We start from the raw sequence: 16,172 nt of genomic DNA, 5'->3' as shown, positions 1-16,172 counted from the left end.
GCACCATAACCCAATGGCACATGTGTCGTACATAGTATAAACAAATCAACTCATACACGACAGTTAAACTTCAATTGGGTTGTGTGTCTCACATTGCCATAGATGGAACTATGTCGGACAAGATTTTTCACATCTGTGAAACACAGAGCCACACTGCTGGTCGTATCTCCCCACATAACAGCCTTGTCCAAAAACACATTAAAGGCCTTTGTCACTATCCACCAATAAACACAAAGAAGGAATAAATAAATAATAATAAAAAAAAAGCCACTACGTACCCATCGCTTTGCCGGTCAAAGCCTTGTTTGATCCTAGCCTTCTCATCCATTGACATCATCTTCCACATCCCCAATCGGTTGTTTATATCGAACCCCGATCACCTCTTATCAGGTAAAACAACCGAATCCACATCAATAATAACATGATTTTTTACACAGTTCACGTCCAGTTCCACATTGGCATCCTTCGTACTCGCCCTCTCGCCGTGCCCTACCACCAGTGGGTAGACAAATTTCAGCAGTATCCGCTCCTTTCTCACTTTGTTCTTAATGTTGCACACAAATGAACTCTGTATGCCCATCCCATGTGCACGTTCACCCATATACGGTCCGACTTCTACTTCTGGAATAGCCAAGCTAATGTCACGTGCCCCGTCAACCTCAATCGGTATGTACTCCGTGCCCGTTTGCCCAACACTTACATTCTCAATGCATCCCCGCTCGTCAGCTGCTCACAATGGTGGAACATTACATAGCACCACCCCACCAAAGTCAGACCCACTTCTGTCATCATCGCCAACATCCCCTCCCTCGCGAATTGTTCGGTAAGCTTGTGTGATAACATGTACATCTCGGTCCGCAAGTTGGTCTTCCAGTACTGTAACTGTTCTCTTCAACTCCACGTTCTCCTTTTTCAACTTATCCAGCTCGTCGTTTTTCATTTTCAACACACAACCAAACCCCCCAACTACGTTCACTGCTTGCATCTCCATTTTACTCTTTAACATACTAGCTTCTCGTTCAATCAATGCTATCATATCGTTTTTCGCTTTGTTCTGCACCTCCAGCGCTGCCATCGCATTTAGTGCATCTTCCAATTTACTATCACCTAGGCTGTCACGCCCGATCTCATGTACTGGACCACGCACCCTAACCTTGCCAATCCCACCATCACTCTCTACTACTCGATGCACCAATCCCCCAGCATGCTCCTTACGTTCGCCGACAAAGAACCCTACAATGTTCATCCCCCGACCGGCACTGACTATAGCTAGAATTCGGCTATCCCCCTCATCAACAAAATGATTCTCCCCACCATCGTCATCTACGTGTATGCCTACAATATTCGTCACATCTTGCTCCAACAATTCTACATATGATCCCATTACTTCCCGTTCATGGTCAAACGATCTCAAACGATCGACCTTCACCTACGCAATTCAAACACACAACACGTTTCATTATTGAGTCATGAAATCTACAACAACCGAACAAATGTCGCGTGACTTGTCGAACTTACAAACACACAACAAATACTTGAAAACTGACAGGCCCAGCAAAATCCACCCCTTAAGCTTTTTTCAGCAACATCCCAATGTCTCATTTGAGGAATCTTGGAAACATGTTGTCAGTCTGAGGCTCAACTATGTTTGAATGTTCACATAGCTAGTACTGTGTTACAAACAAAACACATTTAAAAAAAAACTGTCACTTCATTAAAATAATTCACACTACACAACATTTAACAATTAAGAATGAACATACCAATAAAGCAACCACACATCCAGTCACCTTTCCCGGGGTGCGATGAAACTCTTTGATTGAATCCATCAGCGAGGCCAATATTGCACCCGTTCAGTCATACATCCTAACGGTACGTGAGAGGGTGATTTATGCTCCGGCGTTGGGCCGAGGTATAAACCGAACAGGTTGGGGGCCCAGCAGAGCAGTGGGCCGAGATGATCGACTGTTCACCCAGAGATGGGCTACCAGAACTTGGGCCGGGCAGAGTTTGGACTATGTGCTGCCCCGAACCGTGCAGAAGGTGCTCGGCCAGGAAGTGACCGGTCAGACCAGGATGCTCGGTCTGAGGATTGTCGAGATCAGACAGACCGAGAGGCCGGCGCTCGGAAAGGCGCGGTCAGCCGAGGTAGTTGACTGACCGGCGAGAAGACCGACCAAAGGAGGATCCCGGGCTAAGCTTTGCCGAGATGCCGCCTAGCCCGGTCCTTCATTCGGTTATCCGGTCGGGCGCTTAAGGTATGAAGCATGGTATGACCGAGGTAGGGCAGCTCGGCTGCCGAGCTCCAGCTATGCTGGCAGGCAGTTGAGAGCAGGTGATGAACGGCATGGTTTAAGCTGACAGATGGGATAGCAGAGCCACGTGTCAGGAGATGACAGGGAGTGGATATGGGGCACAGAAGGTATATAAGCCTGTCTGCGCCCCCCATACGAGATAGACGAACACTCTGTAAGAAAATCCTTACACTCAAACACTCTCTCCCTTCTCTCTATTCCCTCTAAGGTGTGTGCTAACTTGACCGTCGGAGGGTTTTTCCGGCCACACACCGCCGGGTAGCTCATCCTTATTGACTCGCAGGTGATCGGACATCGACGGAGCTCGGAAGAAAGGAATACGGGCACGCCGGAATATCTGCTCCCCGTACAGTACGCAAATCATTAATGTACCTCACGAACGCCCAACTTATTGTCTCTCAAGAATTTGAGAAAAATAGTTCGCCACATATGTACAAAGCTAACAACTTCGTTGTGTCCTCCTCATCTTGTCGTGTTCTCCCAGCCACAGCCTCCATGAACAATGTCTTCACTAACTTCGACATTACGCGAGTTGTGTCACGGCATCTGCGTTGAATGAAGTCCGACACTGGCCTTTATCTTAGCGACAAATCAAGTCGTCTCTTCCTGCACTGTAAACCAACTATCAACCTTATGTCGCTACTTCGCAGTTTGACGATGGACCCCGTAATGTTGAACGCATTATCTCGTTGCTTATATGCCCTAATAATTTTGCACACTAGCTTGTCACACTTTTTGAACTCCTTGTGGTCCAACTTGTTTATATGTATTGCCTCAACCATAATCTAGAACGACGTCCTTTTCAAATGCTTCAAGTGTTCCACCGTTAAACTCATAGAACTGACAAGCTTAACTATACCCGCAATGTTTGAACGAAAATTTAACCTCCTGTGTGCCTACCGTTGGGGACTGTTTGACAGTTTTGGCACATTTCGAGCAACCACATTGTTTACGACTGTGGCCTGTTTGAACAGGATACGGCCCTGCATTCTAACTCCGAGGTTGTCTGATTTCCTACCACTTGTCTCTTCTAGCCATTTCCGTTCATTCAAACGTGTCCACAGACTAGTTGAACTCCCATAACCTGCAATCGAAAAAACAAAGCACATCAGCGGCAAAATCAAACCCAAGTACTACAACACACCACCACACAGCTAAAATGTACGTAACAAATATACACATTCCTACACATAAGGAACTGCCAACCACACACAGTAACATTCTCACGACATTACATCACTCCGCCACACCCACATCCACCACCACACATCTAACCACCCAACCATAACCAACACGTGCCATTACCATGCCCCAACCCCGTAAACATACCACCCAGAAACATACTACAAACCAAAACACCTTGCCACATTACCCTATCCACTACACCAAATTTTAATACAATTTTTCAAACCACACCCCAACCTATCCCATACCCATTCACCAATCGAAACGACAACACAACCAACACAGAACACCACATTCCTCATTCCTTGACAAAAACATCATTACCCCCACTACCATATCACCAAAAAGCCACTTTTGCAGTACCTCAAACTAACTCTTCCATGCCACCCACAGACATACATGACCCACCACTTATACAACCAACCCTACACACCATCAAAACAACAACCCTACCCATAACCACACAACCCCAAATCAATATGCCAGCTACCAAACATCACATCCAATACTTAAACTACGTAACAAATGACACAACTGCGACAATGGCAGATCATAAGATCTATTTGGGGGAAATCAAACACACAAACATAAAATGGAAAACTTAAGGTCACACACACACACACTGCATACACACAACCAGAACCCACACAGTCTCAACAAACATATATTTTCCTTCCATTCCTCAAGCCTACCAACGACACCTCTGATTGTTGCGCAATAGGGTTTTCGCCGTTGGCCAATCCTCCGAAATACAGCAGCACTTGCAAAATCAAAGGTACAACATCACACCACAAACACACAAACCAGTAGACCATCAAAAACCCCTAATCTTGAACGGTATATACACCTAATCAAATTTTCAAATCTTGGAAACACGAGATTCTAGGGTTTTTGAATTTTCAAAACGTCATCTACAAAACACGGATGCGTATGTGGTTATTATTTGTGGGTCATGGGCAACGGGTACGGGTTTTGTTCGTTGGTATGTGTGTCACGTGGCATTCCACCTCACTTTGTTACTTACTACAAACCCTTAGTCCACTATACTGTTGTATGGCACCCAATAGATGTGACACGCGCAAGCCCTCAAGTGTAAAGCATAAAAGTCCCTTTGTGCACTTCTGCGTAACATGCACCCAATAGATGTGACACGCGCAAGCCCTCAAGTGTAAAGCATAAAAGTCCCTTTGTGCACTTCTGCGTAACATGGCAGCCAATTATGTGGCACGTGACTTCACTCACGGAAATTCCCTCAGATTGTAAATGGCACCACCATGCCATGTGTCTCACACGCAATAAAGACAACCACTCACATCCACTTAAAACGCTAACACAAACAACCAACTTAAATGACAAAAGCGTGCTTTCACAAACAAAAGAACCAAACGGAACATTAGAAAACATTTGGGACCAAATGGATCATAAGTTCAACATTTAGGATTTATTGGTCACTCTCCTTATATAATACGACGTTTGAATTGTATTAATATATTATGAGATAAAATTAATTATAGAATAATATTATATGTACTAATTAGTATATCAATTAGTGTATTAATAAATAATCTGACATAATTTTAGAAGTTTTGAATATTTGTAATTTATATAATGGGTGAGATCAATAATAATGTCATAATATTTGTTGGTACACTAATTGATACATGTAGCACTACCATTAATTATATTATATTTTATCAAGGAGTTGGATAATATTATAGCCTAATTTTATATGAGATATTGTCCTATTTAAATTCCATTTTAATAGCTATATGAGATTAAAAAATAAAATAAAAATAAGCCAAACTAGGAAGCAAACATGGCTTACTTTTGTTTTGGAAAATTAGTTAAAAATTAGTTTTTTTTGAATTTTTTTTAAGTGTTTTTTAAAACAAGTATAAAAAAGTAAAGAGGTGATATGACTCAAAATAGGTTAAAAAATAGGTTAAAAGTCAAAATTTGAATTTTAACCAAGTTTTCAAATTAGGCCTAAATCTGGTATTACTTTTGAATAAAAAAAAAAAAACTTTTGGTATTACCCACTGCACCATGCGCAGCAATGACTGTTACGCAGTTAATGGGGCCTTTTTCGGATCTCATTCCGACGATTCAAACCGTTCAATTTTAGAAGACATTGAGTAGGATATACACGCAAAAATTCAAGTTAATCGAATTTCAGTATCCCTTTCATCAAAATATGTTTGTATTCATATTTATACTTAAAATTAAATTTACCATTCAATTTTTTAGATATAAATATGTCTAGATGAAAATGATACCAATCTCCAATTAACTTGAAGTTTTACAGGTATATTCTACTCGATATCTTTTAAAAAATGAACAGTTTAAATCATCAGAATAAATACCAAAAAAGATTCTATTAACTATACAACGGTGACTGTTGTGTATGGTGCGCAGCAATCTTCCCAATCCCTATTACCCAACATATGGGCCGATATGTCGGCCCAGCATTAGCCTCCATTAATCCGTGAAACAAACTTGGCTTGCTAAGTCTGGGATATTCTTCATTTAAGCTTGTCTTGGCAAAAAAATAAAATAAAATAAAAATAAATAATCAAAAGTTTGACTCTAGTAACAAATTAAATTTTAAGTTTTAATTTTGTTAATTTAAATCTTAAATTTTTTATTTGTTTTTAATATAAATCATCTGCCTATTTCTATTAAGAGATAACCACGATAACAAAATAAACTCTAAATTTTTAATTTGTCAATTTAAACCTTAAATTTTTTATATTTTTTCAATCTAAACCATCTTCATATTACTATTAAGTAAAACTGACAGAAAAAATATATTTTAATCATTAAACTCAATAAAAAAAATAGTATTTTAGATATTTTATTTACACCTATATTGAGTTTAATGATTAAAGTATTTTTTTTAACGATTTTACTTAACAAAAATAAACTAATAATATAAATTAAAAATAAATCAAAACACCAGAATTTAAACTTACAATGGTCAAACTCAAGATTCTTATAATTTTCTATTTTTTATTATTATTTAGAAATATCAAGAGAATTAAGGTTAGTTTGGCATAAACTAAATAATACAAAAAGTCAAAAAGTAACTATCATATTTAAGTCACATCATCTTATTTAAATTACATCACTTCTCTAACACATCACATCAAACCTAACCTAAACCCAACCTATATAAGACCCTTAACACATCCTTCTTTAATTGAGCTCTAATGACATAGATTATGTTGTATGTTAGTTAATTATTTATGTAGAATTTAGAAGTCCACATTTTATGAGTCTCTAACATTACTAAAATAACTAAAAATTAAAGAATATTATTACAAAGGTTTTTTTTTTTTTTTTTTTTTTGGTCTATGTCAGTTTTTTGTGTGTATATCAAATTATTTGCCTATGTCAATTTTTTTTCTGTTTTTAATTGGAAAAAGCAAATATTCACAGTTGACTAGGTGATAAGAGTAATGATATATAAATAAAAAAAAATATAAATATTAACATGAATTATTATAATATTTTAATTTTTAATCAAAACACTCAATATTATCACTGTCTTCATAGTTTCAAAATAAAATTAGGATATCATTCAAAATGGGTTTTCGGCTAGTTTTGTTGAACATATAATTAGGATATTCATTTTTGTCACGCCTCAAAATTTGAACGATTAAATATTAAATTAGAATTAAATCCTAATTAATATTCTATCATTCAAATTTTAGGCGTGGAATAAAAAAAAACTAAACGCCAACCAAATTATCTACCATAATTTCATAACTAACCAATACCTCTAACATTAAAGTAACAATACATAGTTAAAGTAATTTAAATAATATACGGTTACAAACCATGTCAAATTATCTCAATACTAAAGTCATAAAAAAATAATAATATAAACTATATCAACCCTAAGCTCAAGAAAACAAAAGAAATTCAAGAGACATGTCCAACAACTATAGTTATTCCACGTCATCACCGTGGCCCTAACTAATCTTGCAAAGGAAGCTCGGCTGCACTCAAACAAAATGCACCCAAGTTGCCAAGAAACAAATTAGGTCAGTATACAGGTATACTGATATGAGTACAATATTTAACACCCACGTGTCCACCAGACACAAACAAAAATACATTTAATTCATGTTATGGGGCAAGACAAGTAGTTTCATCCGAACCGAGACGAATGGATAGTTTATCCAGATATGGTGAAATTTAGTTTCTTACTCATACACAACGAAATATAAACTGAGTATGAAATAAACAAAATAGAAATAAAAATATAGTGGGTCAGCCCTGCATAAAAAAATTAGTAAGACCCACCATCCTATAAAAAAATAAAGTTAATATAATTTAATCATAAGTAACTTGTTAAAGAAGTATAAAAATGCACTATTTCATACTTAAATAATTCGATTAACCAAAACTCAAAGAACAAAAATTGTACATAATCAAATTTCCTAAAAGACAACGTGAACGAATTTACTAGAAACTAAACAGGTTGAGAGAAAAACTTGATAGAAGAATCTAGACGGAATTCAACAGAAAATTTTGAAGCTGAAAATGAACATAAACTGCCCTAAGATGATTTTTTTCGAAAAAAATTCAAAACACGAAAAGTGTGCAGAATAATGTTTTATTTCATTTTAAGCGAAACCAATAAAAATGAGCTCGTTTCGTGAGGTAAAACAACATTTAAAATCTGCATTGCCAAAATGAATCAAAACTACTATAATCAAGATCATCCGATTATAAGTTATAATCATTCTTTTTGATAAAAAGTTTAAACACAAAAGTTGTCTAGAATCACGTATCCATGCCTCTTCTCAAATTTCATAATTTATCGAGGTCGATTACTATTTTTTCAAGACGTACAAATCAATACAATTCACACTATAACAACAAACTCATATTTAATTATTTATACCTTAACTCCACCACTTCGGCCCTCCACTTCCAACCTACACATATATCTCATGTGCTTCCCGTATACCTAACGCCGCTCCGAAGCCAAGCTTACATCGGGATATCGTCCCGAATTTGACCCACACTTCCCAGATGGTTAGCATATACGTACACGTGTAAATCAAAACACTCGTCTACTCATGAGAACGAGGCAACAATATATATATATATATATATATATACAAAAGATCTCAGTCATGAGAACAAACATAACAATGCCAAACTTAAGGTATTCAAATAAATCTCATAATCTTCACCTTTTTTTTATACATTATTTCTCATCAACACTCAAATAAAACAGAAATCCATGGAGTCATGGTGGAGTATAAAGAATTTATTTATGAGTTCTCAATTTATTTTAATTTCATATATCCATGAGTGTAATTACAACCATAAAATAAATCCATATAAAAACCTTAAACATGACATACACAACTAATCAAAATAATTAAAATCAATTCATCATAAAAAAAACCCTAAACCTTACATACACAACTAATCAAAATAATTAAAATCGAACAATCATCTACATGCAAATACGAAATCAATTCAAATCAAATAAATAAATAAAAATAAATAACTAACAACAATGAATTAAATATAAATCAAGAAAAGTGAGTTTTACAATCACAATATTATTTTGAAAATCAAAAAATTATTTGAAAAATTAAAGAAACCATCAAAAACAAAATCCTAATCTTTTTCTTCATTTTTCTTTTCTCCTCTACCATCGTCCTTTTCACGCCACACAGAGCACTATGTTTTGATTTCTCTCTCTGGGCGCCGTAGCTGCTGCTCCTCTCTCTCTTTTTTTTTTTTTCCTTTTTTTTATTAATTACTTACTCATATTCTAACCTAATTGATAATATATGGGCAAATTACATATACACCCCTCGAGGTTTGGCTAAATTACAAATACCCCCTGAGGTTTGAGAAATTACGAATTCCCCCCTGAATGCTATATTTGCATAAGAAATTAGGGGGTAATTTGTTATGAAATATAAACCTCAGGGGGTAAATTGTTATGAAAATACAAACCTCAGGGGGCGGGATGTAATTTTCAAAACCTCAGGGGGGTATCTGTAATTTAACCAAACCTCGAGGGGTGTATATGTAATTTGCCCTTGATATATTATATAATATTATATTATATTCTAACCTAATTGATATATTATATAATATTATATTATATTATACAAATACAATATATATAAATATACTTTATATGATCAACACATATATATAAATATTTAGATTAATTATATATAATTAAATATCACATTAAATTAATTAAATATCACATTAAATTCTCATATAACCATATAATTAATGAAGTCCAAAAGTAAAATAAAGTAATAATAAATAAATGATGACTAACAAAAAAAAAAATCCGAGTCACTACAATTTTACATGCTTAAGATGCTCTGGTATAGCTTAGTAATACCAGTAAATATTTAAATGTTTGTTTGTTAATGTAGTTGAACACTTTTAAATCCAGTGCTCTTTAATCTGATATTGCAATTATTTATTTTTTTTTTGTTAATGTAGTTGAAAATTCTATTATTTTGTTGAATATAATTCAGTATGTTTAGTTTGAGTTTTCTTAATTAAACTTTTTAAAAATTGAGTTTTTTATTTTTCGTTTTTTTTTCATTTTTAGTGAATATTTTTAAAATGTTAAGCATTTTTTTACTTTTTAGATGCATCTTATTTAGATGTGTCTAAAAAGTAAAATATTTATGAAAAAATATTTTAAAAATTAATAAATACACAAAAATACTAAAAATGTACTAAATTTTCATTTTTTTTAAAATATTTTTGGTATTTAGTAAATTTTTTAAATGTTTTTTTTATAAAAATTATACTTTTTAAGTGTATCTATGTTAGGTATATCTAAAATTTTAAAAAATTGCTTAAAATTCTTAAAAAATAAAAAAAAATACAAAAAATAAGAAAGCATAATTTTTTAAAAAATATTTTTTAAAAACTCAAATCAAGCAAAGTGATTATTTTTTTTCATTTTTTTAATACTTATATTTTTAATAAATATTTTTAAATATATTTATAATGTAATTATGATATCACGGTTCGATCGCATTGACCTGATGGTTGAATCGATGACTCATCCACCCGGTTTATTTTTCGGTTCATTCACCATACCGGCTTTCAAAACATTGCTTTTGAGTTCGCTTAGACTTTTTTTTCTTCTCCATTTCCCAACTCAATCAATTATCAAACATAATTAAAATTCAAATCCTATCAATTCCTTTCTCTTTTTCCTTCTATATCATTTTTTCTTTCCATTTCTCTTATTAAATCATCCCATCAAACATAACCTCCATGATATAAGCATGATATATATGATGACTCTATGGGTGTGTTTGTTTTGAGGGATTAAGGGTGGGATTGTTTGTTTTATTTTTTTTGTTCCGGACTAATAAGTCCCCCCGGACTATTAGTCCCACAAATATGGGACTATCCTATCCCATGGGAGAGGGTGGGATAGAAACCATGGGATTATTTTGTGAAATATCCATTTTACCTTCCATGCTATTACTTAGCAAACAATTAGAAAATGATAAAATAGTCTTTTGAACATTTATAAATTATTTTTTTAGTGTTATTAATTTAAAATTATATATTAAATAAAAAATTTTAATTATAAATTATAAATTACAAATTTAATTTAATTAAAAATAATAAATTATAAATTATGGCCTTATAAATTAAATTTTTTGTGTTGTTAAAAATTAAATTTACATATTAAATTAAATTATTTTTTTAGTGTTGTTAATTTAAAATTATATATTAAATAAAAAATATAAATTATAAATTAAATTTATTTAAAAATAATAAATTATGAATTATGGCCTTATAAATTAAATTTTTTTAGTGTTGTTGAAAATTTAATTTATATATTAAATAAAATTATCCTTCTCCATAATATCCCAAACAAACATTGAATAACTAAAAATAGTCCAATTCAGACATCTAATCCCATGGCTAAACAAACATAGAGGATACAACTTTAGTCCAATCCAGACATCTAATCCCATGACTAAACAAATATAGGATACAACTTTAGTCCAATCAAATAGTTCTGGGACAATGTATCCAAGACTAATAGTTCGATGGATTACAATCCCCCTTATCCAGTCCGTCCAAACAATTGCACCTCTAAGAGACTCCTTAAATTAAGAATCTAAAACCCAGTTCTGTTGAACCCACTCGTAATAAGTCTAATGTCCTTTCTATTGAATCTAAACAAATCCTCTTAAAAGTATCATTTTACTTTTACTTTTACTTTGTAGAATGTAAACTCCATCAAAAATCCTTCAATGGTGACATTAGATAAACAAAAGGACCCAAAAAAATCTTGAAAGAAATAACGGGTAATTCACGTTTGGCAACCATGTTAAAAAACTAATTTTATTAAAAAGGTCAAAAAAATCATTAAGCTATTTGTCAAGAGCTAAAAAAATAAATGTCCCATTAAATTTTTTCATTTATCAAAAAAAAAAAAATAGCAACTTTTCAAATTTATTAAACATATAAAAGATCACTATAAAATTTAAAAAGTAAAACGCAATTATTAGAAAGTGGTGGTGTCCCTCTATTGTGTTATTTTTATACTGCATATATACGGACAATTATTTAATAATTTTAAGTGTTATACGATATTTAATTGTTACTATTGACAGTAAAAAACTTTACAAATGAGATAATATTAACAAAAGATAATCCATTTAGTTGCTGTGTGGCATTGGTTCTTTTAGTTGACATTTTTTGCGGTGGAACGTTTTAGTTTGGGATTAAAAAGTTTATTTGGTTTGATTTTTTTTTTTATTTTTGTGAGAAAAAAAGTATAATAATTATAATTTAAATGTGACATTTTGTTTGGAAATGACTTCTCTCCAATCTGTGATCGAACTGGAGAGTATTGTTGGGCCCGTAGAGGCCCACCACAGGTCCTGTTTCGATAATCCAAACTGTTCAATGTGTAAAACTCGTTAAATATTATATGTCTGTAAAAAATTACGTTAATCGAATATCGATAGTTATGTGATCAAACCAAATTTTTTGTAAGCGTTTATTTTTCACCGTCCATTTTTTTTCAAACAAAACTGATTTGATCACATAGCTATCGATATTCGATCAATATGATTTTTTACAGACATATAATACTCGACGAATTCTACATATTAAACAGTTCGAATTATGAAAATGGGACCTATGATGGGCCCCCACGTGCCCAACAATACGCTTCAGTCCAATTACGGACTAGAGGGAAGCCATTCTTTTCTTTCTTGTTGACTTATTTAATATATTTTGTCAATAATATTTTTTTAATCTAACTAAGTTAGCTAAATGAATTTATTTTTAATTCATTTTATTTGTTGAGGCCATATATAAACATTAGAACATATATACTTTAAAATTATTTAATAATTTTTTGAATATATATATATATATATATAAGTTAACGTTACGCATTATGAAATAAATATCATGAAAAGTTTCATGAAATTAATTCAATGGTGATTGCATAACATATAATAAAACACTATAAACATTATAAATTAATCTAAAGGTAGAAAATTTTCATAAAAACTTTTCATAATACTTTTTTCATGAGTTGATATATATATATATATATATATATATATATGAGTACTGAAGTGTGCACGCACTTGTATGAAACAAGTAAAAGAATACTAGTGGGTGGGGGTAAGGGAGGGGGATGGGAAAGAAAGGAAATAAAGACAGAGCCAAACAAAGCACTAAAATCTGGCAAAGGGCAAGGGCAGGCAACGTCAGTCTTGTCTTTATCAGATTGATGCAAACATTCTAACACTCGGCTTGGATCGCGAGGGAATATGAGAAAAGAATTAATTGTAAGTTTTTATTTAGGTGAGGAAAATAAATAAATAATTATAATTTTTTTATAAAAGAAAAGATAATATAATTTTTCACCTAATTATTTGAATAGAATAAGTAAGAGAAGGAAAAAGAAAATATTTTATTTTATTTTACCAAAATAATCTTCTATTTTAATAAGTTATATTTTTTTAAGAATAATTTTGATATTTTAAATAAATTTCATTAAACCCAACTATTTTCTTATTAAATCTCACCACTTTAAGTGAGAAACAAAATACAGACAATTATTTTTTACCATCTCTCACTATTTCATGCCTTATTTAACCATAATAAGTAATGAGTTTTTAATTTTCATCATTTTTTTTTCTCACTAAGTGATGTTTTGAAAAGATAATAAAAAATTGACTTTTTAACTTTTTTTAGTCTATTTTATTTTTTTACGAATAAAAAATATAAGAGATGATATAATCTAAAACGGATAAAAAGTTAAAAATTGACCCCTTTTTTTTGTTTTTTTTTTTTTAAACTTTCCAAAAGACCCCTAAACCGCCCATCCAAGCAGAGGGTAAGAAATGAAAGAATGAATATATGGAGAGAGAGGGAGAGAGAGAGAGAGACAGAGTGATGAGAGAGAAGAGTCTTTATCTCTCTTAGGGTGGAGGGAGTGGTGTGGCTAACGTTTTTGGTGTCTCCCACTAGCTTGTGTTTGGTCGGCCGTTCCGTAGACAATACTTTGTGGCTTTGTCCCTTCTGTATTGCCCCTTCTCTCTCCACCTCATCTATTTTTTTATTGTTTTTTTTTTTAAATTTTCTTTATTTACATTTTTTTTATTTTGTCAATCAATAAATGATGAGTCGATTTTCTAGCTATTATATAAAATCCCATTTTTTTTATGCTTTGTAACGATATTTTATACCTAAAATATCTTCGATCAAAAAACTATTCATCTCTTTTATTTTAGGTCAAGTTTGGGAAGTCCCAAATAATTCATCTTTTTATTTTTTTTCATCACATCACTTCTCTACTTTTCTGCACATCTTTTCATAAAAAAACAAAAAATACACTTATTTAGATCATCCAAAACAACCCCTTAAATAGCTGTAAGTGTGATAATGAAGGAAAAAATAAAAATACGAATAACTTTGTTTGGTTAGAATTTTTCAAAAACACTTTTTAAAAAATTCTACTTTTTTATTTTTTGTGTTTTTTTGTTTTTATTAATTTTTTTAATATTTTAAGCAATTTTTTTTTTAATTTTTAAACAAACCTAACATAAATATACCTAAAAAGTAAAAAATTGTGAAAAGTACCTTTTAATAATTCACTAAATACCAAAAATATAACAAAAAATACGAGAATTCAGTACATTTTTTTTTATTTTTATGTATTTTTTAATTTTTTAAAAATATTTTTCACAAATTTTTTACTTTTTTAAAAATATTTTTAAAAACTCACAAAACTCAAAATATTTTTTACTTTTTACAAATTTTTTAAAAATATTCACTAAAAATAAAAAAATACGAAAACCAAAAAACTCAATCTTCAAAAAACTTAATCCAAAAAACTCAAACCAAACATACTGAATAATTTTTTAGATCATAAAACTTCTACCATAAATATATGTATACTATGAATTTAAATAATGGTATCAAATTATGTATCAGTAATATAACAACCCCATTTCGTAGCTCGGAATGACGTGGGTCGAAAGGCCTGAATTGCTTTGTACACCCACCCCTTTTCTTTGTACACCCACCCCCCCTTTGTTCATCCCATCCCTCTGGAAAACTCACACACACACACACACACACACAGAGCTCCGTTCATCCCCTCCCTTTGGTGTCATTTTTTTTTTTCAAAAGAAGTAGAAAATCAGAGGAGAATGAGGAAGAAAGGAGGAGGAGGAGAAGGACTGGAGGGGGCCCAATTATTAGGACTGGAGGGGGCCCAATTATTAGGGCTGGAGGCGGAGGCGGGGGGCGGAGGCACGATCGGGCGGAGGCGACGAGCTGCGAGCAGAGGCGACGAACGAGCTGCGAGCTGCGACGAGGACGGCGGGCGGAGGCGACGAGCTCTTCTCTCCTCTCCTCTCTCTTTCTCCCTCTCTCCTCCTCTTCCCCTCTGTTCTCCTGTGTTCAACGAAGTTCAACGAAGAAGAAGAAAATCGCAAAACGATGTGGTTTTCAAATTTCGAGCCATTCGACCCTTACCCAATTCGAGCTACCACCTATTTTTCCGTTATTTATTAATCAGTATTTGATAATATCTCAATCAATGTTTTATATATTTACATAAATTGTGTACTATATATATAATACATATAGATATAGGAAGAATTATAATTCAATGTCAAGTTAGAAAAAAAAATTACACATAAATGATAAATTTTATAAACATTAATAATTAAAATTATAAATTTGTTCATGTATTATAAATATTTTTTAAAAAATCACTTAATTGTAATTCCCCACATAGATATATGTACATACAGGAGCAGAGGCAGTGTATGCTTAGGAGGCATGTACCCCTCAAGTTTTGATAATTATATTGGTACATCTATATATATATAAATTATATCATATATATTTTTCATAAAATTAAAATAATATCCCTTCTTTAAATTATAATAGGCCCTCTATTATAATTTTTTTTTTTAATTACAATGAACCTACTAAAATAAGTATTTCTATTTTACACTTCCAAAAGGGGTGTACCATATACTAGTTATTACTTTATGGTATTGATATTATAAATTTTCATAACCAAATTATTTTCATTCATAACTAAAATGACTACTATTTAAATTATAACCAAATAACACATCTTTAATTATAACAAAT

Source organism: Camellia sinensis, chromosome 15, assembly GCF_055761805.1.
Source record: "Camellia sinensis isolate YWXY chromosome 15, ASM5576180v1, whole genome shotgun sequence".
In the NCBI taxonomy this organism is placed as follows: Eukaryota; Viridiplantae; Streptophyta; class Magnoliopsida; order Ericales; family Theaceae; genus Camellia; species Camellia sinensis.
Note: the sequence above shows the minus strand (reverse complement) of the source record.